Source organism: Canis aureus, chromosome 20 (assembly GCF_053574225.1).
Source record: "Canis aureus isolate CA01 chromosome 20, VMU_Caureus_v.1.0, whole genome shotgun sequence".
Classification (NCBI taxonomy): domain Eukaryota; kingdom Metazoa; phylum Chordata; class Mammalia; order Carnivora; family Canidae; genus Canis; species Canis aureus.
Window position 1 is genome coordinate 219,599 of NC_135630.1, and position 25,022 is coordinate 244,620.

At 44.6% G+C, this 25,022-nt stretch overlaps 1 long non-coding RNA gene across 4 annotated transcripts in view; it reads left to right on the forward strand.

Annotated features, from left to right (window-relative positions):
- The window catches only part of LOC144291390 (uncharacterized), a 122,330-nt gene that overhangs the window by 11,325 nt on the left and 85,983 nt on the right, over window positions 1-25,022 (forward strand). Inside the window, exons 2-3 of one of the 4 annotated variants that reach the window (XR_013358642.1) lie at window positions 2,255-2,413; window positions 8,987-9,007. The exons of 2 other annotated variants lie outside the window; for them this stretch is intronic. This is a non-coding gene — a long non-coding RNA (uncharacterized LOC144291390). The remainder of the gene's footprint in view (window positions 1-2,254; window positions 2,414-8,986; window positions 9,008-25,022) is intronic. One more of the 4 variants, XR_013358644.1, reaches the window with a different exon arrangement.

Below are 25,022 nucleotides of genomic sequence, written 5' to 3' on the forward strand. Positions count from 1 at the left end.
TATAACTCTTCTGAAACCATTTGAAGGCTCATTCAGCTCAGTCACTGTAAAAGCCAAAGTGGGGATGGTGGTCAAAAGGCCTACGTGATCTGTCTGCCCTTCCTTGTCTCTTTTATCACAACCTCTATGTCTGCCTTCCTGACCACTCTGCATCTTCCTTTACTGTTTCTCAGAAACCCATACAAGTTCCCACTCTTGGACTCATTCTAGCTCATTCCCTTGCCTAGAAAATTCTTTGACTTGAATTTCTCTTAGAGAGCCTTCACTTGCTTCAAGTCTTTTCCCAGAGGTAAACTGTTCATGAAGGCCTACATTGATCATTTATTCTAACTGTAAATCCCATCTCGCTGGCACCCCTCATTTCCGTTGTCCTGCTCCATTTTTTCTTTGCTACATGTCTCTTTCTAAAATGCGATGTGATGTTTTGTATTCGTTGCTAATTACTGGTTTCCCACTCTAGAAGCTTCACCAGAGCAGGCACTTTTGCATCTCTTTGTCTCTGCTGTACCCAATGAGGTGAAGACCATGCTTTACACAAGATAATAGCTTATTGAATAATTGAACAAATAAACTATGAGATACAGAATTTCCACTCACTCATTGGACAGATATATTGAGTGCCAATGATTGCAGTCCCTGTACCAGGCATTGCCATACAGTAGAAAGCAAAAGACCCATGTTCCCATGGAGCTTTCTCACGGCCTACTCAGAGGACAGTCACTTTAGAAATATTCATACTGACAAGTGCCTACAAGAAACGTGGGAAAGGTGCTATGAAAGAAAATGACAATGTACCATAAAATATCATAATGGAGAGAACTAGCTCTTAAATTAGAGGTTCAGGGAAGACCCCGTTAAAGAAGTAACATATGTGATGAATGTTGTAAGGCTAAGGCTAAGTTCCTACATAGGAAATCTTAATAGCCATTGAGATGTTGAAGAATGTAAAAAAAATATTGATGGGAGTCTCCAAGATTGAGAAAGATTGAAAAAATGGTCAGGGAAGGTGGAACATAATGAATAGATAGATAGGAGAGCAGCATTAGATGTGACTAAAGTCAGCATGGACTAGATCACACCAGGATTTATTGGCTCAGAGGGTTTTGATTTCATCCAAGGTACAAAGAGAAGACTTTGAAGAGAACTAATAAGCAAAGTAACAACATAATGATGTTTGGGGCTTTCACTATTAGGCTACCTGTTGTGGGTTTGGGAACGATTCAGAAAAGAACAGAGTTAGGGACACCTGGTGTGGGGGGGATCAGTCGGTTGAGCCTTTGCCTTTCGGCTCAGGTCAGGATCCCTGCCCAGTGGGGCATCTGCTTCTCCCTCTCCCTCTGCCTCTCCCCACTCCGACTCATGCACTCTCTCTCATGGTCTCTCTCAAAGAGATAAAAGTCATCTTTAAAAAATTGAAAAGACTTGAGTTACAAGTGGGAAGGCTAGCCAGAATGCAATGATATTAGTTCTAGTGAGAGATGACAATGGGACATATAAATGTGACCTGGGTGCTGAATATAGAGAAGAAAATAATAAGATGGATGAAAAGTATATTTTAAATTAGAACGGTCATGGGTTAGATGTAGAAACAGATATGGCTGCCTGGTTTCAGTCATCAGCAAATGGATGGATACAGGTAGATAGAAATGTTGGGGTGAGAAACAGATAATAACATAATGAATCATTGACCACCTTTGTAGGGAGATGGGGATTAGGAAGCAGATGATCGGGATCCCTGGGTGGCTAAGCGGTTTGGTGCCTGCCTTTGTCCCAGGGCACGATCCTGGAGTCCCGGGATCGAGTCCCACGTCAGGCTCCCAGCATGAAGCCTGCTTCTCCCTCCTCCCGTGTCTCTGTCTCTCTCTTTCTCTCTCTATATCTATCATGAATAAATAAATCTTTTTAAAAAAAGGAGATGATAAAAAAAATTAAGTCCATTGTTTGAGTTTAATCGGGTTCATTTTGGTGATCATCCCATATTTTATACATGTTGTCCCATATTGTCCCAGAAGGCTCTGAAAGAGTGCCTGAGTCTCACAGTTTTGCGTGGAATGAACAACGGGCTAGACACTTCAGGCACGGAAAGCTTGTGAGATGGTGTGTAATATCCATCATCCTGAGTATCTCTTTTCATCCTCACACCAGTAAATGTCGAGTCCGTCTTCCTCAGTTCTCGTCTTCAGGGTCTCGGCTTGGAAAAATCTCCACCTGCTCCTCCTTTGTTTTGACTTTTGGTTGTGATTTTTTTTTTGAGTCTGGGTAGACCAGATGGGACCAGGTGAGGAGCAAGGATTTGGCCTACAGCAAAGCTTGGGAAGGAATGTAAATATCGTGAGCCCCGAGAGAACAAAGCCCACAGCAGAATGTCCATGTGAATGAATCACCGACACGGCAAGCCTGGACACAGGACAGGGTAGGTATTCTAGGGGTCCAAACTTGGCAGGGGACACAATGAGAAATGGGGAAAGCATGCAGCTGCAAAAGGTGTCCCCATAACAGGACAGCCACAGGCAGAGGTGGTATTCAAGAGTTCAGATAAAGGGTGGCACCTCATTGTTTTGGAGAAACACACTGAGAATGCAGTTTGGGAAGCTAGGATTGTTAAGAGGCCCATGTGATGGAACAATCAGAATATCCTTGCAGAGCGGTTTCATCACTAGTGTTCAGTGCCCTTCTTGAATTCCTGGGTGAGACCAACACGTGCACCAGATGAAGCCGAGCCAAGCCCGAGGCAGTGACGTGTACAGACTGTCGATTATGGTATAGAATGATTCCTCCGGTGAGCCTTCACTCACATCTACTCCTGGGTCGAGCAGTTTCTTGTTGCCTCTGCTGCATTGTTAAGTTTGACACCCCATGGACTGGTGGTCTCATCATCGTCTTTTAGAGTTCGAAGACTCAGCCAAATGAATAGGTAACATCCTACTTGCTCTTCTCTTACTTTTAATCATAGTAGTTGCCTAAAAGGGTGACTCATGTATTCAAGGCCTTGAGGAGTCATTAGTGAGAAATTGAAACAAATGTGAAGATCCAGAAAGACCGTACCTTTCTGCTTCAAATTCCACGTGTCTGTTTCTCATTGACTTTGCGTGCTATCAAATCACAATGACTGAGGCTCCCCGGAACCATTGAGAAAAGTATCGTGTGTCATCTAAGCTGGGATGTATTTAAAACACTGCATTATCACTTTGCTAAATAAGATATGTTTTTTTTTTTCCACGTCTGAAGCTAGATGTGGTCAGATTCATCTACAAATTCCAAAGAACATTGCCTAATACCAGATACCATGAGCCTGTTTCAAAGCCAAGAGTGAATGATGTCTGGAATTTATGTCCCTGCCAGTTTCACACATATTGAAATGATATAGTTCCTAACAACATAGAGATTAGCTGTCACAGTCTTTAAGTGGCAGTTTGGTACAAAAGGACCATGGTTTTTGTCAGGTTTAATCTGATTGGTAGTGAACTGGAAGAGAGAGGCCAGGCAAAAGTTGGTGGAAACAGGCTTTTATTTTTATTTATTTATTTTGTTTGAAACAGGCTTTTAATGGGATGCGCTCCCTGGCTAGGTTCTGAGGCCCGCAGGGGAGAGAGAGCGAGGGGGGGAGTCACACCCAAGCAAACTGCAGGGGGGGTCTATAAAGAGTTTTCCTCTGGAAGATGGGGGTGGGGCGGCATTCCAATTAGGGCAAGGGTTACAGGTCTTTGGGTGCTCAGTTAGGGTAGGGCCGCAAGGCGGCCTTATTGGGAGGTTGCTGGCCTGGGGTCAGCCATTTTGAGGTCCCCAGTCTCCCCAGCCCAACATTCAGATCTTTTTGTTATGTTATAATGGGGCGATGATTCAGATCCGGCTGCTTCCTGCTGATTTAGGGGCGTCGTGGTGCCTGTCGGAGGTGGGCAGGCCAGCGTAGGGGTGTAAAACAAGTTGGTTGACTGATAACCGAGATCTTTCGCGGATTCCTTCCTTGATGATTCAGAGAGAGCAAGGGACCACCATTAATAGTATGCCAATGATTAGGAGTGGGCTTAGAGAGAGGAGGAGCCATATGGTTAGTGGGGTCTGCCACCATTGGGGTGTAGTTGGGTCGACAGGGTGATACTGTTTTTGGAGAGACTCACGAACTTTGGCGAGGACGTGGAGATTGCTTTCAACTACACCTGTTTCGTTGATGTAGTAGTAGCAATCTTCATTGAGACACATACAAGTTCCTCCTTTCTTGGCCGTGAGGAGGTCCAAGACACGTCGGTTCTGAAGAGCTACCTGGGCCACCGTGTTTATTTGGCGTTGTCGGGAAGCAAAAGACTCTGCCAAAGCCTCGATAGCCATTTGAAGCCTCTCGGATAGGTCCCTGGAGGAATCTACAGAGTAGAATAAGGGCCCCTTACCCAGTGGTCACCAGGGTTGAGGCCAGGGAGACCCTGACAACCAGTGGGAGAAAGATCACTCGTTTCTGCTTTTCCAGGGGGCTGATGAGGAGGGCTACTTCTGCCTGACTATAGATAGTTAATCGCGGAACTAGGGAGACAGTCAGGAGCGAGGCAGAGGTATTGAGAGATTTAGATAGGGTGCCATGGCACCAAAAGAATCAGGCAATAGCAGCATGATGAGAGGTGACGTTTGACCGGGTGACGTTGCACAGGGATGAGTTAGGGACAGAATAACAGAAGGGGAATTGATGGTTGAGAGGGTCAGTAAATAGGGCAACATTAGTGAGAGAGGGATGAGGCAGGCACTGGAGGTGTGGGTGCGGGGCTGGTGCAGCTGAATGCACTTGGGGAGGGGAATGGCCACAAGGGGAGTTTTGCCTAAAGCGGCACAGATAAAACAGTGGGACAGATTGCCCATGCAGGAAAGGCTGGCGAGGGAAGTGCCTTGTTGGATAAGTTTTATCCAGGAGAAGGGGCCCTGGTCCTGAGTTGGGTTAGCCTGTAGGTGGGTGCTCCTGGAGTAGGGGTGACTGAATCCACATGGGCCCGCAAGAGGGCTCTTAGAAGAGTTAGGGAAGGTAGGTGAGTAAGATAGGAGAGGAGGAGGTGATGATGGAAGATTTTAAGTGAGCAGGAAGGGCCGCCCCGTAGAGAAGCTCAAAGGGACTTAGGCCCGACGGCCCTCTAGGGGTGGCTCTGAGCCTTGTTAAAGCCAGCGGGAGGAGGGTTGGCCCGGACAGGTGGAGTTTCAAGGGTAAGTTTGGTGAGATGTTCTTTGAGAAGGCCGTTGGCCCACTCTACCTTACCCGAAGACTGGGGGTGATATGGGATATGGAGTTTCCAGGTAATATTTAGGCTCTCGGAGTCTTGCCGGGTGATGCTGGAGATGAAAGCCGGGCTGTTGTCAGATTGTAGGATCTCCAGGAGGCTGAATCTCAGAATGATCTGTTCGATGAGTATGGTGGCCACCACATCCGCCATCTCCCGAGCTGTGGGAAAAGCCTCTATCCAGCCTGTAAAGGTGTCCACTAAGGTTAATAGGTAGCGAAAGGATTTATGGCGCGGCATGTGGGAAAAGTCAAGCTGCCAGTCCTTGCCAGGTTGGTAGCCATGGAGCTGGTGATTGGGTCCTGGCCTGCGAATTCCCCCCTTGAGCATTTACAGTGGAGCAGGTTTTGTAAGACTAACGCACCTCTCCAATTACCTTTTGGAGATGTGGATAGTGGAATCCTGGGAACTGGTGTAAGGCCTTGGGACCAATGTGTAGGGATTGACGTATGTCTGAAATGATCACAGGAGCTAAATGGTTTGGAAGAGCGAGTTTCTTTTGAATGAAGATCCAGTCTTTCTCCCCGGCTATTCTTCCCATCTTTTTTAGTGTGTGAGTTTCCTCATCTGTGTAAGAGGGGGAATGTGGTGTGTTGAGGAAGAGGAGGGGAGCTGATGAGGAGCCTAAGGCAGTGGCTTGGGCAGTTGAGTCAGCTTTGTTGTTGGCCCAGGACACCGGGTCCATGGAGGATTGATGTCCATGGCAGTGGACAATGGCTACTTCAGTGGGAAGGCTGAGGGCCTCTAGTAGTTTTGAAATGAGGGGCCCATAGATTATGGGGCTTCCCTTGGTTGTAAGAAACCTTTGCTCTTGCCAGAGGACAGAATGTGTATGTGTGATGATGGAGGCACATTTGGAGTCCGTGTATATGGTAGCTCATTGCCCTTTGGACAGGCGAAGAGCCCTGGTGAGGGCTCTAAGTTCTGCCTTCCGAGAGCTTGTCCCGAGGAGGGGGGAACTGCCTCTAGGATGGCATCTAGGGTAACGATGGCCTATGCTGCGTGTCTCTGGCCACAAAGAGAATTTGGTCAGGGTTAGGGAAGGGCTGATTCTAAAGTCCTGGATGTGGAGGGGGCAGCTCTTCCAGGAGTTGAGAGCAGGAATGGGAGGGTTCTGGGTTAGTAGAGGGGGTAAGTAGGAGGGTAGCCGGACTTAGCCGAGGAGAAGCTGATAGATAGATGTCAGGATTTTCGATGAAAAGGAGCTGGGCAGGAAGGGATTGTAAGGAAGGAGTGTGAGGAGGAGAACCCATCCAGGCTGCAAGAGAGGAGTGGGGCAGTCCGTGGAATAGAGGAGGTGCCATCAGTTCCCATCACGGCTACTGGAGAGGGGAAGCTGGCCCCCGAGTAGGAAGGCACAATGGAGTCAGTCGCCCCCGTGCCCAACAGGAAAGAGATGGGCTTCCCTGCTACCTGGAGCAGGACCCTGGGCTTGGCCTGGCTTAGGGGGTGTCTGAGTCTGGGCCCCGTCAGTCATCATCCAATCCGAGTAGTTGAAAGGCTGGACTTCCCGGCTCAGGGTTTCCTCTGTGTGGAGGCGCCAAGGATCCCCCGAGACCCAGCAGGCGGATTTCCAGTGGCGCATCGTTCCACATTGAGGGAATTGCCGCGTTGGCTCCTTGGGATTGGGACATTGACGGGCCCATTGTCCCTCGGTGCCACATCTGAAGCAAGCCCCAGGTGGGATTCGGTTGGTTCCCCCTTTCTGCGGGCTCCTGGAGCCCGCCGGCCGCAGGGCTGCCACCGACGCTTGGGTCTGGAGTTGGACCTTCTGCTGGAGCCTGGCCTGCCTCTTAAGTTCAGCCACTTCCTCTCGGGTGTTAAGGACTTTAAATGCCATTTTCACCAGGTCGGGAATGGGAGTTTGAGGACCCTCCTTGGTCTTCTTTAGTTTTCTATGGATATCGGAGGAGGACTGATAAACCACTGCAGTGGTAATCCATTTTAGCGCATCTGTAAGGACCAGTAGGGGGGATTGAGGTGAGACTCTGGAACAGTCTGCGTGGGGAGGGGAAAAACCTGACTCATGATGCTGGGAGTGGCACGCACACGGAGATTTTCTTACCATTTAAGTTTCATGGCAGAAGTCTCTCTTTTTATTCAGGTCTGATTCATAAAACACAAACCAGTACATAAATTTCTCATGAGAAACTTTGCATGAAGTGGTACAAAGAAAGAGGTCTTACAGGTGTTTCTTCCACAAGTTCTGAAGTTCTGCGTTTTCAAGTGTGACCTTTGGTGGTTGATTTTTCTTCTGTTTTCCTTATGAGGAGAACATTTTTAAAGGAGACTGCATGATTCAGAGCTGTTTTATGAAAGTTCCTTAAGAACGAAAAAATGAAAAGAAGGAAACCATTTCCTGTAGCTTCACTCTGAGGGACACAACCCCTCTGTCTCTGGCTTGTGACGCTTCCACGGCACACTCCTGCAAGGATGGGAGCTTGCTGTCTTCTCGCTGGTCTGGGGCGGGATTAGGGATGACCCACGGTTGAATCTGACAGCGGGAAAGCTCTCGTAAGCCCTGGTTTTAATCTGGTTCTGAGTTCAACTGTGGAGTCGTACCGAAACCCAGGTTTTGTTCTCAGCTTTGTTCTGGGGGTTCACTAGCTCATGACAGAGGTCAGGAACTGGGTGAGCAGTAAGGAAGCCGTCTCTGTTGGAAGAAAAGCGTCTTTACGATCTCCTATCTATGGGCTCATTTTCTAACTTACGAAGCACCGTCAGGAAGTCTTGTGGGCTCTCAACCTTAATTCCGTTTTTACGTAAGAACGACTTTTGCTCTGAACTCCCAGAAGAATAACAGGACGTTTGGAATTTCTGTTTAGATTTGCATAGTGTTGCTGCTTTAAAAGCAATTTTTAGTCCTTTACTTGGCCTAATGGTTTTCTATTTTTTCTTACATATGCAAATGAATTACAATATAGGAATGCAGTTGACATCCAATCATAATGATCATTTGTTAGTTAAAGGCTATTTCAGTCTATAACACTTTGATCCCTAGGAATTTAGCTGTGGTTTTATGAGTTTTCCCGTATGATTGCCCACAAATTTTTATGTTGACTAAAATTGTAAGTGGTTTAAACTGTTCAAACAAATTACTTAGCAATTAAACCCCCAGCAAAATTGTAATTCATTTTAAATTAAGCACAGAGATTTGGTGCTCTTTCTGAGCAAAACAACGGGACATAACGGTGAAATATGGAAATTCGGTATTTTGCGTGAACTGTTTCCGACAGGACAAAAACATTCCCAGCACTGGGCATAGCAAAGCCTTCCACTAATGTGAATTAATTTTGTAGCAAAGGATCACTTGGGAGGATTCCTGCTTTTGAGTTTTATCCAGGTTTCATTCTTTGAAGCACCCTTTCCATAAACTTGTGTTTTATTCCTAATTTGTCGTACTTCACCTTTTGATATTTAAACAACTCACATGCAGCTAACTGAAGTCACGGTAGTATTCGCTTCTATATCAGGTTATCACCTGCTATGTTGAGAATTGCAAAGCCAGAGCACATTACAAAGAGTCAGTTGGACTTTGATACCCAAAATTGCATTTACGAGGTTCACACTCCTTTGTGTTTCACCAGATAGAGACAGCAACAGTGTTCTCATGTAATGTGTGCTTCAGCCTCTGTGCCAGAACTTATAGTGTCTGGATTTTAATATGTGTGTTGATCTGTTAACCAAAGTTGTTTTGTTTTGTTTTGTTTTGTTTTGTTTTTTGTCCACAGAGGCATGGACACCTGCTTCTGGTGAGTCTTTACGCTGAATATACATACTCAGTTGTCGGTATGTATGTATGTCACTTTGAGGTTCTCTCTCATCAGTGTTACCATTCTTGACAAAAAAAAGTCTTTGTGTTTGATATCCTTTCTCGTTTGTTAGCCAGGGTCTACCAAAACCATTACTTTTTGATGACACTTCAGTTTTGGCCCAGAATGTCACAGTCTGTATTGAATCTCTCATTTCATTGATCCCTCATGGTTTTTTTTTTTAATTTTTATTTATTTATGATAGTTACAGAGAGAGAGAGAGGCAGAGACACAGGCAGAGGGAGAAGCAGGCTCCATGCACCGGGAGCCCGATGTGGGACTCGATCCCGGGTCTCCAGGATCGCGCCCTGGGCCAAAGGCAGGCGCTAAACCGCTGCGCCACCCAGGGATCCCTCCCTCATGGTTTTTAATTAACTTTAGCAGCATTCGAAGATTTTCTTTCACTAAGGGGAGTCAGAGGAATCAGAGTCTTTCTCTACATTTTTAAAGTCATTCCATAAAAATATTCCTGTGACGTAACCTGAACTCAAAATGCATTTCGTCAAAAGGGAGAATTAATCCAGTTTGATGAGCAAGTTCTGAATTCGATATGCTTTGTTTAATACTTGGTCCCGGTGCTACGCGTACCATCTTTCTGTTGTAGTTTTGTGTTCCCGTGCTAATTTTGCATATGTCCTTGCTCAGGAGTCTGGGGATTAGACTGCATTCTATCCCTGTTTATGTCAGCTGGTATTTTCATTATTTTCATCTTGCTTGCTTTCAGATTTTCCCCTCCTTCCCCAACTTTTCCAATTGTTGAGGTCTTTTATTTTTTTTCTTGCCTGCTTTCTGGGAATTTTGTTTAAGGGAAATGAACCTCTTGCTTCTTACAGTTTATGTTTTCCTAGCCATCTTATGGCCTTCCTCATTACTTAATTTTTTTAGGAAGATGAGCAGTTCAAAAAACACAACGTGAATATATGTTTTTGTTACTGTGATAGGGAAAAATCTTTATCATTTCTTGTCAAAAGCATTCTTCAACCCAGAGCATTTTACATACTAAAATGAATCTGTTGCCTATACGGAATGGAAGCCTAGTGTAGCAGTGAATGTTTCCCTCACAAATACAGTTTTTTATTGATTGCTAGCCATTTTGATTTCATTTATTAATGACTTTGTCACTGATCAGAAAACTCTGACATAGTATTTCTGTTTACTACTTTGGGAAAAGAATAATTAGGACCATTATTCATAACTCCAATATAGCTTGTTAATTTTCAAGTTCATCGTACCAGAATATGCGCATGCGTGTGTGTTTGCAATGGTATTGATGTTTCAGCGTGTCTTCCTAAAAATTCACAATGTCTGTAGATAGATAGCTATTTCAACATTTTGTGAGGTCTTAGTTTTCTTTGTTCTTTTATTAAAATAACAGCAAGTAAATAGCCCATACTTTTGGTTGTGTCCTATAAGAATTTCTGCTTGGAATACTTGGAAAGAATAATGCTAGTGTTATATGAATTTTGTCTTAATCATCAATTATCAATTATTTTTTATCTATTTTTATCTTGAGTATGATAAATGATCATGGAGTCAAAAACTGTTTAGTTTAAACATACAATGTTCTTCGGTCGATAGTTTATGAGATTCATTTCATAGAACTGTCTTTATGTTTCCATTTTGTGCTCAGTGTCCTTTTGTAGAAATCCAGATTGACTACTTTACACTGTGCATATATTTAGAGCATCATAAATGTGGGCCATCAAAATGATAATTTCATGGTATCGGTGAAACTCTGGATAGAATTTTCTTTCCTATCATCTATCAGAGTTTTAATTTGTTAACTTTACATGTCCTAAGTGTACTCAGTTATATCCTGAACCTGAAAGGTCGTTGAATATATGACACCTATAAGTACATACCTATCAAAACTGTAATTAAGATGCATTTTGCCATTTTGACCAAAATGTCATAACAGCAGAGGCACGCCTAAGTCTCTTAGTGGGTTTGTGCTTGATGTCATTGAGAGCAGTATAGTCGAGAATAACCCACTACTGGTCCCTGAGCCTCACATGAAAACACGTTCTGTACCAGAGGGTGGAGTACCTTTCACTTCTTCTCGATACCTCTTTTATTTTTTTAAAGATTTTTATTTATTTATTTATTCATAGAGACAGAGACAGAGACAGAGAGAGAGAGAGAGAGAGAGAGAGGCAGAGACACAGGCAGAGGGAGAAGCAGGCTCCATTCAGAGAGCCCAACGTGGGACTCGATCCAGGGTCTCCAGGATCATGCCCTGGGCTGCAGGCGGCGCTAAACCGCTGCACCACCGGGGCTGCCCTCCATACCTCTTCTATTGGTGCTACTCACTGCAGAAATGACAGAATGAGCATGGGACTACTCTGTAGGCACAGTGAACATTTCCCAAAGTCTTCAAAGTGCACAGTCCCTTCAGGGTAGTAGACTAGCACATGACCTTGCTAGAAGTTTTTCTTCTTTAAAAATAAAGCCCTTTGTTTTTTTTCTCATTTCATGTCAGAATCTCTTTAAAAAAAAAGACATTTTACTTTGGAAAGAACTTTTCAGATAAATGATCGTTAAAAATGCAATCAGTATATAGAAGTGCAAAAAGTAAACGGAATTGCAGATCTCGTCACTCAGAGGCAGCTCCTGTTAGCTCTTGCTGATGTCTCTCACTGGTCACGTGTTCTCGTGCATATTTAGAAATGTACATATAGGATTTTGTATAAAGGAGAATCTGTTGATCATGATGTTTTGCAGCATGCTCTGTCTCCTCCATATATCATAGACATCATTGCATATATTTTATAGATAACAGATTTACATTATAATTTAATGACCTCACAATCTGTTGTTTATCCATATCATGATACTGCAATTTCACGCTACTTTAATTTATATTTCTAAATATTTACTGTGAAAACAATGCTATGTGTAAATCTTTCCTAACTTATTATTTTCCTTGTTTAAGCTTGAGAGCTGGTGCTAAAGCATCCATCTCTCGTTCCCTCTGACCCATCTTCCGCTTCATGTTTCCACCAAACGTGGTAGTTGCTTTACTGTGTATACGTGAGGAATGGAGAAGATTGTCATTTTTATATTAAAGTAAACCCATATTTTATGTAGCCAGTTACAAAAATGTGAGATTTCAAAGAAATGTCTAATTTTCTTTGCATCAGCTCAGTTCTAAAGTTCTGTAACTCGTTCCCTCTTTCCTTTCATTAACAATACTTTGACAGAAAACATTGAGAAATATTCTGAGTGTTTGAAATATCAAATACTGATTATCCAGTGGGGAAAAAGGAGTAATACTTAATATACTCCGATTTCACCTTTATATGTCTGTTGGCTTTGATGTAAACACATGGTGTCAGACTCTTGATGTTTTAGGAGAGCTTTAATAATTAAGTTTATAGTAAATTGTCATATCAGGATTAGTGATAAATACAGTAGCCCATGTTCTGACCTAGGGTTAGTGGTCAGCCAGCTGCTGGTAGAAGTTTTTACTTCGCAATGCGTAGGCATCCTAAAGTATCTCATGGTATCATGACATCTGTAATTCAGGCATGAAAAATAAGGAATGGATGTGAGAATCCAGTGTTTAAAAATAACGTTTGAGGCTTTCTTGGTCTTGGTGGGTGATAGCTATGTGAGCACAGCCCAGTTTTCCCACCTGCAGAAGTCTTACAAAAGTACTGTTCATGCTCCATCCTCCAAACCCCATAGTCAAATGCTTTCCCCGAATCTCGAGCTAAACTGCATGAGTGGGAGCTCTCGGTGCTCCCTTGGTCTTGTGGAGCCACTGTAAGGCTTTAATATGCACGCGGTTGTCGTGGCTTGTTCCTCCTGGCAGTTTTGCCTGTTGTGGAAATAATCCTCTTCTTCTGGCCTGTGGCTTGTAAGTGCGCTGCTGCCTGCCCACTTCTGGAAGAGGAGACTTGTACCCTTCGACTCCCTACACGAGAAGACCTGCTGACACATTCAGAATAGGGCTGTGGGGCTTCTCTTTTTATAGAACCGAACGTGACAAAATTCACTTTGTTTTGTTAAGGAAGGAAGGATGCATATAGATTCCTTTGCGGCAGAAAAATATTTCCCATATAGAGATTAACACCTTTCAAATTGATTTTCTGAAATGTCTTATGTGGTTTCTTTGACATCTTCGATTTTATCAGAGATGTTTAAAGGGCAGAGTTTATGGGTGACGGGCACTGAGGGGGGCACTTGAGGGGATGAGCACTGGGTGTTATTCTGTATGTTGGCAAAGTGAACACCAATAAAAAATACATTTATTATAAACAAAAAAAAGAAAAACTTAAAAAAATAAATAAATTCTGCTTCTGAAACTAAAAAAATAAAAAATAAAAAAAATAAAAATAAAGGGCAGAGTTTAAGCAATGGGTCAGTTTTAACCAGAAAAATGTAGGATCTTCTTCTGAAAAAAGAAAGTTCAGTATTTCAACTTTGGTCTATGTATACGTTCTAAGAACCAGGGAAGCTGTGTTGTGTTACCTTGGGCCTGTGTGTGTCAGTCGGCAGTAAATGACCGAGATCATGTGGTTTTCATCAATATTAATACTTGCTGGGGCACCGTTTCTAAAAGGTCAGGAATGACGGAGCAAAACATTTTCCCGAGAATGCTTTATAAGACGCCTTGAAAACATGAAGCAATTTAACCCACTTGATAGATAGTCCGTGGCTTCTGAGGTAAGGCTGCATGTCCAGAGCGTAGGGCATTGGCAGGAGTACGGAGCAGCAGGGCCGCAGTGTGTGCGCGCCCCTTTCGGGGCTGGGGGGCCTGGAGCCGGGGGGCCGGGGCCGGCTGAGGATGTGGCTTGGCCTGCATTGCACACCTTCCATTGTGGTCCTCCTTTCTCTTATGTGGAGAACACTTCTTTGCACACTCGAGTTATTTGTCAATCATCACACATGTGTAGACTGGTCTAGCGATTTTCTGGTAGGAGTTTGTTTTCATACTTAGGCCCTCGGTTTTTATTGAGTCACCATCAGCAGTGATTCGAAAAAATCCTCTCTGTATTTGCAGGGTTGGAGATTTGTTTGAAATCTGACCATCCAATAAGTCGTTCTCTGCATGCCGTGTGACAAATGTGTAGCGTTACCAGCAAAGATCATATTAATTCCTTTAATTAATGCGTGACTTGAGAAGTCTCGGATTAATCAGCACATGACTTGTGGTTATTCGTACCCTTGTGGGAGTTTTTTGCCACCAAATGCAAATACCAGGCTAAAAATACTGCTTTGTTTGTAGATGGAGCGAATATTCATCGCAATAGTCCTGTACATCTAAGAAAACAGAAAGTAATTAAAATGTTGATCACTATAGTAAATCTCTGCAACGGCTGCTTGTTTGTATTTCACATGGGCTCACATTTCTGAGAAGTTAGCTCTTACACAACAACCTACCATGATTATCTGATATCCTCCAGAAGGTTAGCTGGGTTGTTTCCTATATTACTTAGGAAAAACTTTCTTTTCACAATCCAAAATGTCAGCATCAATTTAAAGTGTAACACTAAGCATGTGCTTGCTCTCTGAATATTATTCTCCAGCCACCCTGCCGAGGATCTGGCCGTGACACTTTGAGGAGCTCATCGATCCTCACTGTTCACGGCACTTTGCCTGAACACCCGGACTGCCGGGGCACCTCTGGATCCAGCTACCGTTGTTTCCGTGACCCAAGGTGCGCTGACCGTAGCAATTTACATTATGTGCGCAAATTAAAAGTTACCTTGCAACAGCAGTTTACTTTAAAAAAAGGCCTCGTTTTCCCCCATGTTAAAGTTCTGTTATGTTATAGGAGTTGCATTTTTGTATGATGCAAGGATCTTTTTGTAGGACATAGTCACCTGCCATGATGAAGATAGGTTTCTTTTTTCTTTTCATTTGGGCTTAGATCGGAATCTCCATAAGGAAAATTATCTTCTCTTTCATCATCTTGTGCTATATGGGAAAAAAATATATATATATATGCTATTGATTGCATGTTTTAAATTTAATTACATTTTTTACCAGATTTAAGTCTAAAATAATTGAACTTGTCATATATTGCTGAAAATCTTTTTTCTGCTCCTAAATTCTCCACTTGAACTGTCACAGTGGTCTGATTTATCCTGTCCGGTTTATAGTTGTAGTGATAGAGAGAAATACCTACTCGACATTTTCAATGCAAATTGTTTTAGTTGCAGAATGCAGCATAAACATATGTTAAATCTAGCATTATCTGAGTTTTGGATACCATAAGTAACTTTTGTTTTCCTCACAACTTTTTATTTCTGCGATGAGGGAAGGAAAATAGAAAACTTCCTATCATTAACATTGTATGATCCTCTAGGGTAGAGACCTGACTTTGGCTGTTCAACCAAAGTTTTACTGTTCGGGTTTGAACAGTGTTAACTGGGAAACGGCCACCCCATTAAAGAGTGTTCCCCCCAGTATTGGTAGAGACAAAGTAAAGTCAGATACACGCTGTATCTGTTATTTTTGTTGGAACTTACTATTGTTCTTCAGTTTCTGATTGTTCATTATTTTAAGACATATGTGAGCCTTGTGCAAGTACATTGAAGTGTCGTGCTCTTTTGGTGAGAAAATCTTTTGTATTTATCAGAGAGCACATGGATACATACAGTGTATAAGATTTTTCTGTTTCTGACGCATTTTCTTCCCCTAGAGATGTAGAGCTTTCAGAGTCATGAACAGTTTTCATCCTGATTTGTAATGATCTGTTTGTCCATAGATAGGAAAATGTTATGAAATAATACTAAATATTCCTAAGTAAGATTATACCCTGTAGAGATCAAAGCCCAACATGCATGCAGTTAGATTTTTGTCATATTCTGGAGCAGTGAGTATGCATGGTGTACGGTGGCCATAAGCACATGTATTCCGTGTCGGCTGTCTCTTACCTCGGTCTACTTATGTTTTCAGTAGCATGGCTAATGTTCATTATAAAAATCTTGATCTTATCTCTGAAAGTCTGCAATAAATGTAAACTTTCAAGTGTTTGACAGTGGCACGATACGCCAGGCTGGAAAGCTCATTTGACTAATAGGTCGTTGGCCTACTCTTAATTCAGCCTTTTGTCCATCCAGCTGCGTGACCTTGTGTGCATTCCTTTAAATCTCTGTCTGTCGTCTGTACACGCGTGGGATTCCGAGGGAGCTGGAGCTGGGGTCGCAGCCCCTGAGTTCCCTGTGTTCCACAGCAGCTGTACTTGCTTGAACAAACCTCCTTGACTCTCCGAGCCTGGTTTCGTGGTCTGAACCCCTGATGTGATCAGATGTAGACTATCGTGAGGATCAATTGAGGCAATAAATGGAAAGCCCTGTGAGGGGCTTGTGGTGAGGAAAGCTCTGTGTAGGCTTATTAATCTCTAGTACCTGACTTTGAACAACACCATTACTTCCTGATGAAGTACTTCATCAGTACTTCCTAATGGCCAACCTGATGGCCGATGCAGCGTCGGCCAAGTTATTTAACCTCTTACGCTCCATTCACTCAACTACAAATATGGAAAATTACTCTTTCTTCCAGAATTCTCCTAAGGAGTGAACTACATGAGGTTAAGTATGTAACATGTCACAGCAGAGTGATGTCAGGTCTTCCTGTCCTGTCACTGGGTATCACCTCTGCCTCGTGCATTTTCATCTAGTGAAAGCTTCCTGAGGCCCAGCCTCATTTTAAGTCCTGGGAGAGAGTGATGAGCAAGACAAGGACTCTGTATTTCTGGAGATGACTTCCTTGTGGGGTCTCAGGAAATAGAGGAGTGAGCCAATCAGTAATTTCAGAAAGCAGTGGGTACTATGGAGGAATGATGTTGGGTGACAGGCAAGGAAGTGACGAGGGGTGGGGGGGAGTCATGGCAGAGGTTAGCATTGCAGATAGATCTGTTGCAGAAGGCAGCCCCAGAGGGTTTTGTAAAGACTTTTCTTTGAGATAGTTGTAGACTCCCATGCAGTTGTAAGAAATGACACAAAATATTACCATGCAGAGTACCATAATACACACATAACCAAACTAAAAGTCCGAGCATTCTTTCTGAGGCATTTAGAGTAGAATCTTGAATTATGAGAGGGGTTATGTCAAAGAGCATTCCAGGTGGAGGGAATACAGAGGTGCCAGTTCTGAAGTGGGAAGACATTGGGACGTTGGCTTCACTGAGCAGGGCCACTGTGGCTGTGACCCTTGCATGAGGGAACGAGGGCTTTATGAAAGGTTGAGCAGCCACTCTGTCTTGCAGGGCCATGACGGTGGTGGTGCGACACTTGTGTTCTTTGTGCAAGCAATCACACTAGTTGTGCTTCAGCAGAGTGCTCAAGATCTCCCTCCATAATTTGTCAAAACTATCACCCCCTCCCCATTTTTAAGTTGGACCTCAAACATTTTCATCTCAAGCATCAATAGTACAGGATGGGGTTTTCTACAAGTGTATGGGAAAAGTTGACCTTGTAAAAGTATTTTGTATCTCACTATTGAATATGTATCCAATAGAACGTTACTACCATGATAATTTGATGCTCACTATCATCCCTTTGAACTTTACCTGACTGAGCTCTCTCTTTTCACTGTCAGAACAATTATATTTGCTTTTCTTCTTGAACTCCTGTCTCTGTCATTTCCTCCATAGATTTTATTTTATGGGTTTTATAATGGGAAGATGTTTTAATAAGTATTCTGTCATTTTTCTGTGTGTATGTGTGTACATATACAGACTGGTATATATACACATGGAAGTAAGGTTTCTAAAGTTTTAGTGTCTTTGGCTACAGTATTCTAAGTGTGAAAATCGGTCAGAAAGAATTGTTATTATAAATAGTACTGATGCACAATTGATATAAACGGCAAAATTAATAGTATGATTGGTAATTTTTAAACATGAAATATAATGCCATTGGGATGCCTCTCTTAGCAAGATGGAGAGAGAGTTTATAAAATTTCAGTTCATGTACCCATGAATGAATACTATGACCAGGGTGATGTAAAGTCTGGTGGAAATTAATAGTAAACATAAATGATATGCTGTGGGGCTTCGAAATGACGTTTGAATGATTATTAGGTATGTTGTTTGTATATTATATATGTTTATAGTATGTCATTACAGTCGATGAATTACACTGTTTTAGAAGTTCATGTAATGTTAACAAGGGCATGCTAGGAATGAATAAGCAGGAAGGTGCTTACCTTCCTGATGAGGGGGTAGATATATGTCCTTAGTAAAAATTTATAGTACCCAATATTCTTTGTGTAAAAACTTAATGATACTGTTCCTCTAAGTTTGAATAAATGTTTAAGAAAAGATATATCTTATGTTATATAATATTGAACATATATATGTGGTTTTTATATATATATGTGTGTGTGTGTGTGTGTGTATATATATATATATATATATATATATATATATCAGTTCTGAGAAATGATTCTTTTACTGACTTAAAATTGGTCTACTGGAAATTCATGTAGCATCTTTCACCTCTTCCTCCTTGAAATATCACAGAAAATACATAACTGAGACCGAGGCATGTGTGAGTGGGCGGGCTCTGGCTCCTGACTCAGCATTGTGACTTTGTAGATAGGGTGTGTGAATTATTTCCCAGGATTATTTTCTTCTTTTTTTTTAAAGCAAAACCTGAGGTAATTCCATGCTTAGAGACAGTATAGATCTTTCCCGTGAGCTTTCTGCCTCAGTGAGTTGAGTTTCCACTGTCTCCAGCCTTTCTTTCCTGTTCTCTTTGTGCGTGGCTCCCAGTCAGCTTGACGTCCTTCCCTGATGATCCTTCGGGATTGAGGAGGCAGGATCTATCAGCAGGAACCGCCACCCCTCTCACGATCCCATCGTCACTGTCCCTGAATTCAGGACAGATGAATTTAGGCTAGGTGGCGTGTGTCTGATGTCATTCTCTTTTTATGGAAATGAACGCAAAGAAGGAAAGACCGGATGTTCTGTCCCAGGCTTAGTGACGCCTTGACTTTAGAAAGGCTTTGCGGTTAACAGGGGATTCTGTGGTGTTCCAGTGCCTTTTACCACTCACTCTGGAGCACAGTACAGGAGGAGCAAGGAGGAGGCCTTCGTTCTGGTAAGTGACAGAAAAGCAGTGATGGGGTAGGATGTGGTGAAGGCGAAATGGCATCGGGTGCTACCTCAGGAGCTTCCGTCAGCTTTCAGGGACAGGAAGGACTAGCTGAGCCAGGGATCAGGAATCGACACCTATAAACCATCTGGACCTAACTGCTGTCTTTCAAAATTCTTCACGTGCCCTAAGAGTGTGTGGAGGTCATGGTCTGAGTCAGAAGGTTGTGGCAGACGGAACACACTGGAGCAGGGAGAGCGCTGAAAAGATCTGGTTCCAGGAAGAGATGATGGTGGTGTGGAACCAGGTGCTAAGAGTGGCCAGGCAGACGGTCAACCCTGAAGGCAGAGCCCACGGCACGGCCTGAAAGATGGATTGTGGGATGGGAGAGGGGGAGGGATCAGGAAAGAAGTGGGCTGAGTGCATGCGGGTACCTTTAAGTGATGTGGAGAAGACAGCTTTCGGGAACTGAGAGATGTTGGGTTGGCAATACTCTCAGATAGATGTCCAGGTGGAGGTGTGGACGGGGAAGGAAGCACTTGCAGAAGGAAAGACAGAGGCCAGGCCTGAAGGTACTCCTTCGAGAGGTGGGGTGGCCTGTAGCTGCCGCCTGCACCTCCAGCGGGTGTGGAGACGGGGTGCGGGGTAGAGGAGCAAGCCTTTGGCGGTCCTCCTGCTGCAGGTCAGGTGAAAAGGACAGAGGCCACAGTGGCATCCCAGAGGGCAGCTTGTCAGGGCAAATGGTGGACTGCAGACGTCTTAACTCTGAGTAACAAAGGGCTTCAAGGAGGGACTTCATATTCGTGTCCAGGATTATCTGTAACATCAAGACAGATTTAGGCTGTCACATTCGTAGCGAGTCTGAATTGGAGTTTGTTGAACTGGATGGTTTTGGGAGATTCCATCGTCTCCTGAGCCCCGATGTTCTGTAATGTCAGAACCACCTGTCCAGATGGTGCCTGGGCCGTGTCCCACGAGGTTTGGTCATTGGGACTTTTCTTTTACTGGTCTGAGGAACCCGAAAGTCTCTTTCCCTGTGTCCGTCCTCTCCTCTGTCCAGTCTGTCTGCAGGTCATTCGGATGGAGCAGGTTAATCAGGACCAGCCGCATTTACGTTTCCTCACGTGAGTTACTAGGGTGCGAGTGAATCTTGAACCCCCTGCAGTGTCCTGCTCTTGTGTATTGTGACGGGTTCGGTGCCTAGGTCCGATGGTTGAGGCCGTGCTATGTGACTTCAGGACTATTTCCCTTGGGTGGTCCCGGTAAGAGCTGTTTTTCCAGTCTCTTCCTGCCAACATATTCTTACATGTTTATGGCTTGGAGGTAGGTTAAAATAATGAAGCCTTTATTCCATGATTTATCCTCTACTTTTATGTATTTAAAAAATGCTAATTTCACGGTTGGTATTTTGCGCATCATGAACTTTCATAGTTACTCATTTGGGAATTTGAGAATTTTTGTATTTCAGTATATGGTTTTGTAGTTTTTTAATCCATTGCAATGTTGATGAAATTGTCATAGTTATTCTCTTGTTGTATAATTTAACTATTAAAAAAAGATTTATATTTTTTCTATTAGTGATTTCACCACTTGATATACTGAGTTGTCTTCTGAGAATTCATTAAGATTATGCAGTGAAACCCCATACGTGTTTTAAAATTCAATCGTATTGTATCATTATATCCATGGTTAAGCTGTTAGCAGAGTGAGAAAAAAAGTAAATAGTGTGATTTGATCAAATGCCGTGTTTCCATCGCTCTCGCTCACTGCGTCAAGCAAGCATGGTTCACGGTTTTCCTGTTTACTTGTCACTTTAACTTTGTTACACCGCTCTATTCTCTGTCCCCTGCAACTTTGAGTTGGCCCCCATCCCCTTTATTTTCTGCTCCTTAATCTTTGCATATTACAACTCTTACATCATTCCACTAATGCTCATGCCTCCTTCTCTTTGGATGAAGCACTGTGGTAGCAAACTGCGAGCATCACCATTGTTTCAGACAGCTCTGGGCTTGTGTCTTTGTTCTGTGACGTGGGAATTGTGAGGCCTTTGGCAAGAAGCTTAGAGTTTCTATGTGTAAAAGGAAGTAATCATATTTAGTTCAGAAAGTTGTGAAATTTAAATAACATGTTGTAAATTTTTGAATACTTAGCAAACTACTCAATACGTTACCTAAAAGGTTTTTTTAAAAATCTGATTCAAATATACTCTTTTCCTCCAGTCTCCCTCCAAACCTCAAATGGCCAGAACTTGATTTTCCCCTATTGTGTTTCTACACAACCTATTGTTCTTTTGAAGGGGGTGTCTCTTCCCAACCCCCATCCCCAGCCACAGCTGCTTTTAGGATTTCCTTTTTGTTTTTGTTTTTCTGTATTTTGATGATCACGTGACCTGTGTGTGATGCGTGCCTGTGTGTATATGTGCACGCGTGTGCTGTGTGTGCCTGTAAGCGCACATGTGTTTTCATTCTGCCTCTTGAATGTGGGAATTGGTGTCTTTCTGCAGTTTGGGATCCTTGGCTGTTCTCTCTCTGGATATTGCTTCTATCTCTGTCCCTCTTTTCCTGGGACCTCAAGTTCAAGTATGATGGGCCTTTTGCTGTGGACCGTGTGTCTTCTGTTCTTTTCATTGCTTCTTCTGCTTGCTCTCCAGTTTTGGTATTGTCTGTTTGCTCTATCTCAGAACTCACCAATCTTGTCCTTTCCTATGCCATCCGAGTTTTCTGTTAAGCCATCGATGAATGCTTGGTGAAAGATAGTTTATTTTATAGGTCTAGAATATCCATGTGATTTCTTCATATGCATTACACTTTTCTCATTCAGTTCTCCATTTGTTGCATCCACTTCTGTCCATCTTGTTACCTGTTTTTCTTACCAGCATGATCTTACTTACTTCACGGTCTTTGCTTATTTTTATTCTGAATTATTGGTTGCATTTTCCTTCCCGTGTATGTTTCTGGTAATTCTTTGGATGTGTGCATAACACAGTGAATGAAAGAACATCGAGGGCCAGATGGTTTATTTAGTTGGTCGATAGTCCCTTCTTCTCTTTGGTGCATTGAGCTGGCCTTCAGTGCCCCTGTAATTTTTCCCTGTTTTTCCCCTGTGGACACTCTGTGTTTTGATTGAGACCCACTAGTCAGAAGCAGGCTCTTTGTCCTCAGCACTGGAAGGCCTCACAAGCACTACGCTAGTCCTTTCAGGGATTTGGAGTGTCATACTTGGTCTTCTTCTGCCCCATGCAGCTTAGTCATCTGGAAGCTCCCACGTGGGTGGGTCTGTGTTTGTGGGAGACCCGTTCTCGCTAGCAGAGGCTCATCCCGTAGGTACTGCGAGGCCACGATAAGCTTCGCTCGGTCCCGTCCCCTTCACCTCCCACCTTCCCAAAGCACACGTCCTGTGGGAATGTCAGCCTTGCATTTGGGCCTCCTTGAGTTTCCAGTGTGTCACTGTATGGTGATGGTGTCCTCTTATCCCAGTGGAGCTGATGTCCTGAATCGGCAAGTGGCCTGGGGACAAAATGGTGCCCCATCATCAGCCTCCCCAGTGAAGCGCTCTCTGTCCTCTGCATGGATCCTTTACCTAGCTCTGGTCATCTGACAGCTTCCTGACTATCGCCAGGAGCACATCTTTTCTGGTTGTTGGGATCGAGGCTTTGGCTTGCACCATGTATGTATGTATGTATCTTCTCAGGAAGTGGAAGTCCCTGATTTAATAAAAAGCTTAGAAATTGTGATTTGTTAATACCTGAAAGATGGTGGTGAGCAAGTTCTTGGTAACTGATGATGCACATAGCGAGTGCCCTATTACTGCTTTTTTAATTGAATGCAGAGTTCTTTCTTCACTGTACACAAGAATGTGTGATTTTTTTCATTCTTTTTTTTTAGATTGTATTCAAATTCAAGTTGGTTAACATATAGTGTAGTATGAGACTGGGGTAGAATGTAGTGATTCATCAGTTGCATATAACATCTAGTGCTCATCACTTCACATGCCCTCCTTAATGCCCATCCCCCAGGTACCTGATCCACCACCCACCTCCCCTCCAGTGACTGTCACTTTGTTTCCTATGATTAAGCGTCTCTTATGGTTTGCCTCCTGCTCTGTTTTTATCTCATTGTATTTTTCCTTCTCTTCCCCATGCCCATCAGTTTCATTTCTTAAATTCCACATATGAGTGACCCAGAGGGCTGACACACCCAGCCAGAGAAACAGGGCGCCCGGGCCGCAGGGCAGCCCTGAGCCAGCAGGTATCCCCTGGACTTTACAGCAGCTGCTGTGGGAGGCTGAGGTCAGGGGTGCAGGGAGTCAGGAGGCGGGGCCGAGTCCTGGCACCTTCCCCACCAGAGGCCATCTCCCTACATGCAACAGCGGGCTTCCGCCAAACCTTACATGCAACATGTTCGCCAGATGCCCAACTGCCTGGGGGTTGAAATGGCAGGGATCCGGAGCACCCTGGGTGAAGGAGGACCCCAGAGCTGTGTGGGGCCCCACCTGGCCACTCTCCCGCAGCCCTGTGGCTGCTTCTGCAGCAGAGCTCTTCACTGGGGACCCGCCAGCCTGAGGTCTCCTGTCCCAGGCCCCCCAGACCACCGGACAGCTGACAGGTGGCCCCCGGGGCTCCTATGCCTTTGAGCTCAAGCACGAGCTCCTGTTTGGCAGCCCCTCCATGGCACCTGCCAACCCAGACCCTCTGCAGGCCAGGCACATGGTGGAGGGCTCCTAGGCCCCTGCTGCGGGCTGCCAGGAGACCCCGCCCCAGGCCACAGGATGGCCCCGACCTGGGCAGCTTCCCAACCACCTGCCCTGCAGGAGAGCCTGCCCCAGACTGCCAGCCGCCCCAGCGCTATACCCACACCAGGACTCCTCCTCGGGGAGAAGCACCTGGGCTGTTGGGGATAAGATGGCAAATGACGCCAGGGGCCTACCCCCCGACCTGCAGAGCGTCTGCCAGTACCAGGCCTGTGCCACACGGATGGCAGAGGCAGGGAGGCCCCACTGGAGCAGCATGCGGGGTGGGCGGTCCAGCTCCAGCCTCAGGGTCATCCCTTCCTCTGTGGCCCTCACACCGTGTTTGCATCGAAACGTCCCCGAGTGCATCCGGCTCTGGCTACACAGCGTGGGAAGCAGCATGACAGAGAAGGCGGGAGGCCCGGCCTGGTTTTGCCCTCCATGCTAGCCAGATGGGAGACCACCCAGCCGGGACAGCCCCACCAGGCTGCTGTGCCTGCCGGGACAGGCGGGGTGACACTGACTCACCATGTGCCCCCCCAGCTTGGGCTCCAGTGTCCGTGGGCCTGGTCCCCTCAGGGCAAGGGGAACACACAAGGCCGTACCCATGTCTGGGCTCAGCGGCAGAGGGCAGGCCAGGGCAGCTGTCGGGCTGCACACAAGCTGACCTCTGGAGGCCAGCCAGCCCTCAAGAATCACATCCAGGAAAGGAACTAGGGGTGGGGGAAGTGGAGGTGGGCGGGGTTGGGGGTGACTGGGTGATGGGCACTGATGGGGGCACTTGATGGGGTGAGCACTGGGTGTTATTCTATATGTTGGCAAATTGAACACCAATAAAAAGTCAATTTACAAAGGAAAAAAAAAGGAACTGACACATGTTTCCTAACTGATGGGAAGGCTAAATCCCAATTAGATATTAGCAAAAATTAAAGACATAACATTTTTCCCATTGATGTTCCAAAATAAAAATAAAAAAGAATCACACCCAGGGAGAGCACCAGAGGCTTGAGCTGAGTGGGGAGCAGAGCCTGAAATGTCGGTGTTACCCCCCACACCCACCGAAGCTGGGACAGGTGCCAGCGGGAGGCCCACGGGAGCGCCACCCTGCCAGTGGGGCAGACCCGGGTGGCTGTGGGTCTGTCCTCAGGTGGGCAGTCCTGGGCACACTCCTCTCCGCA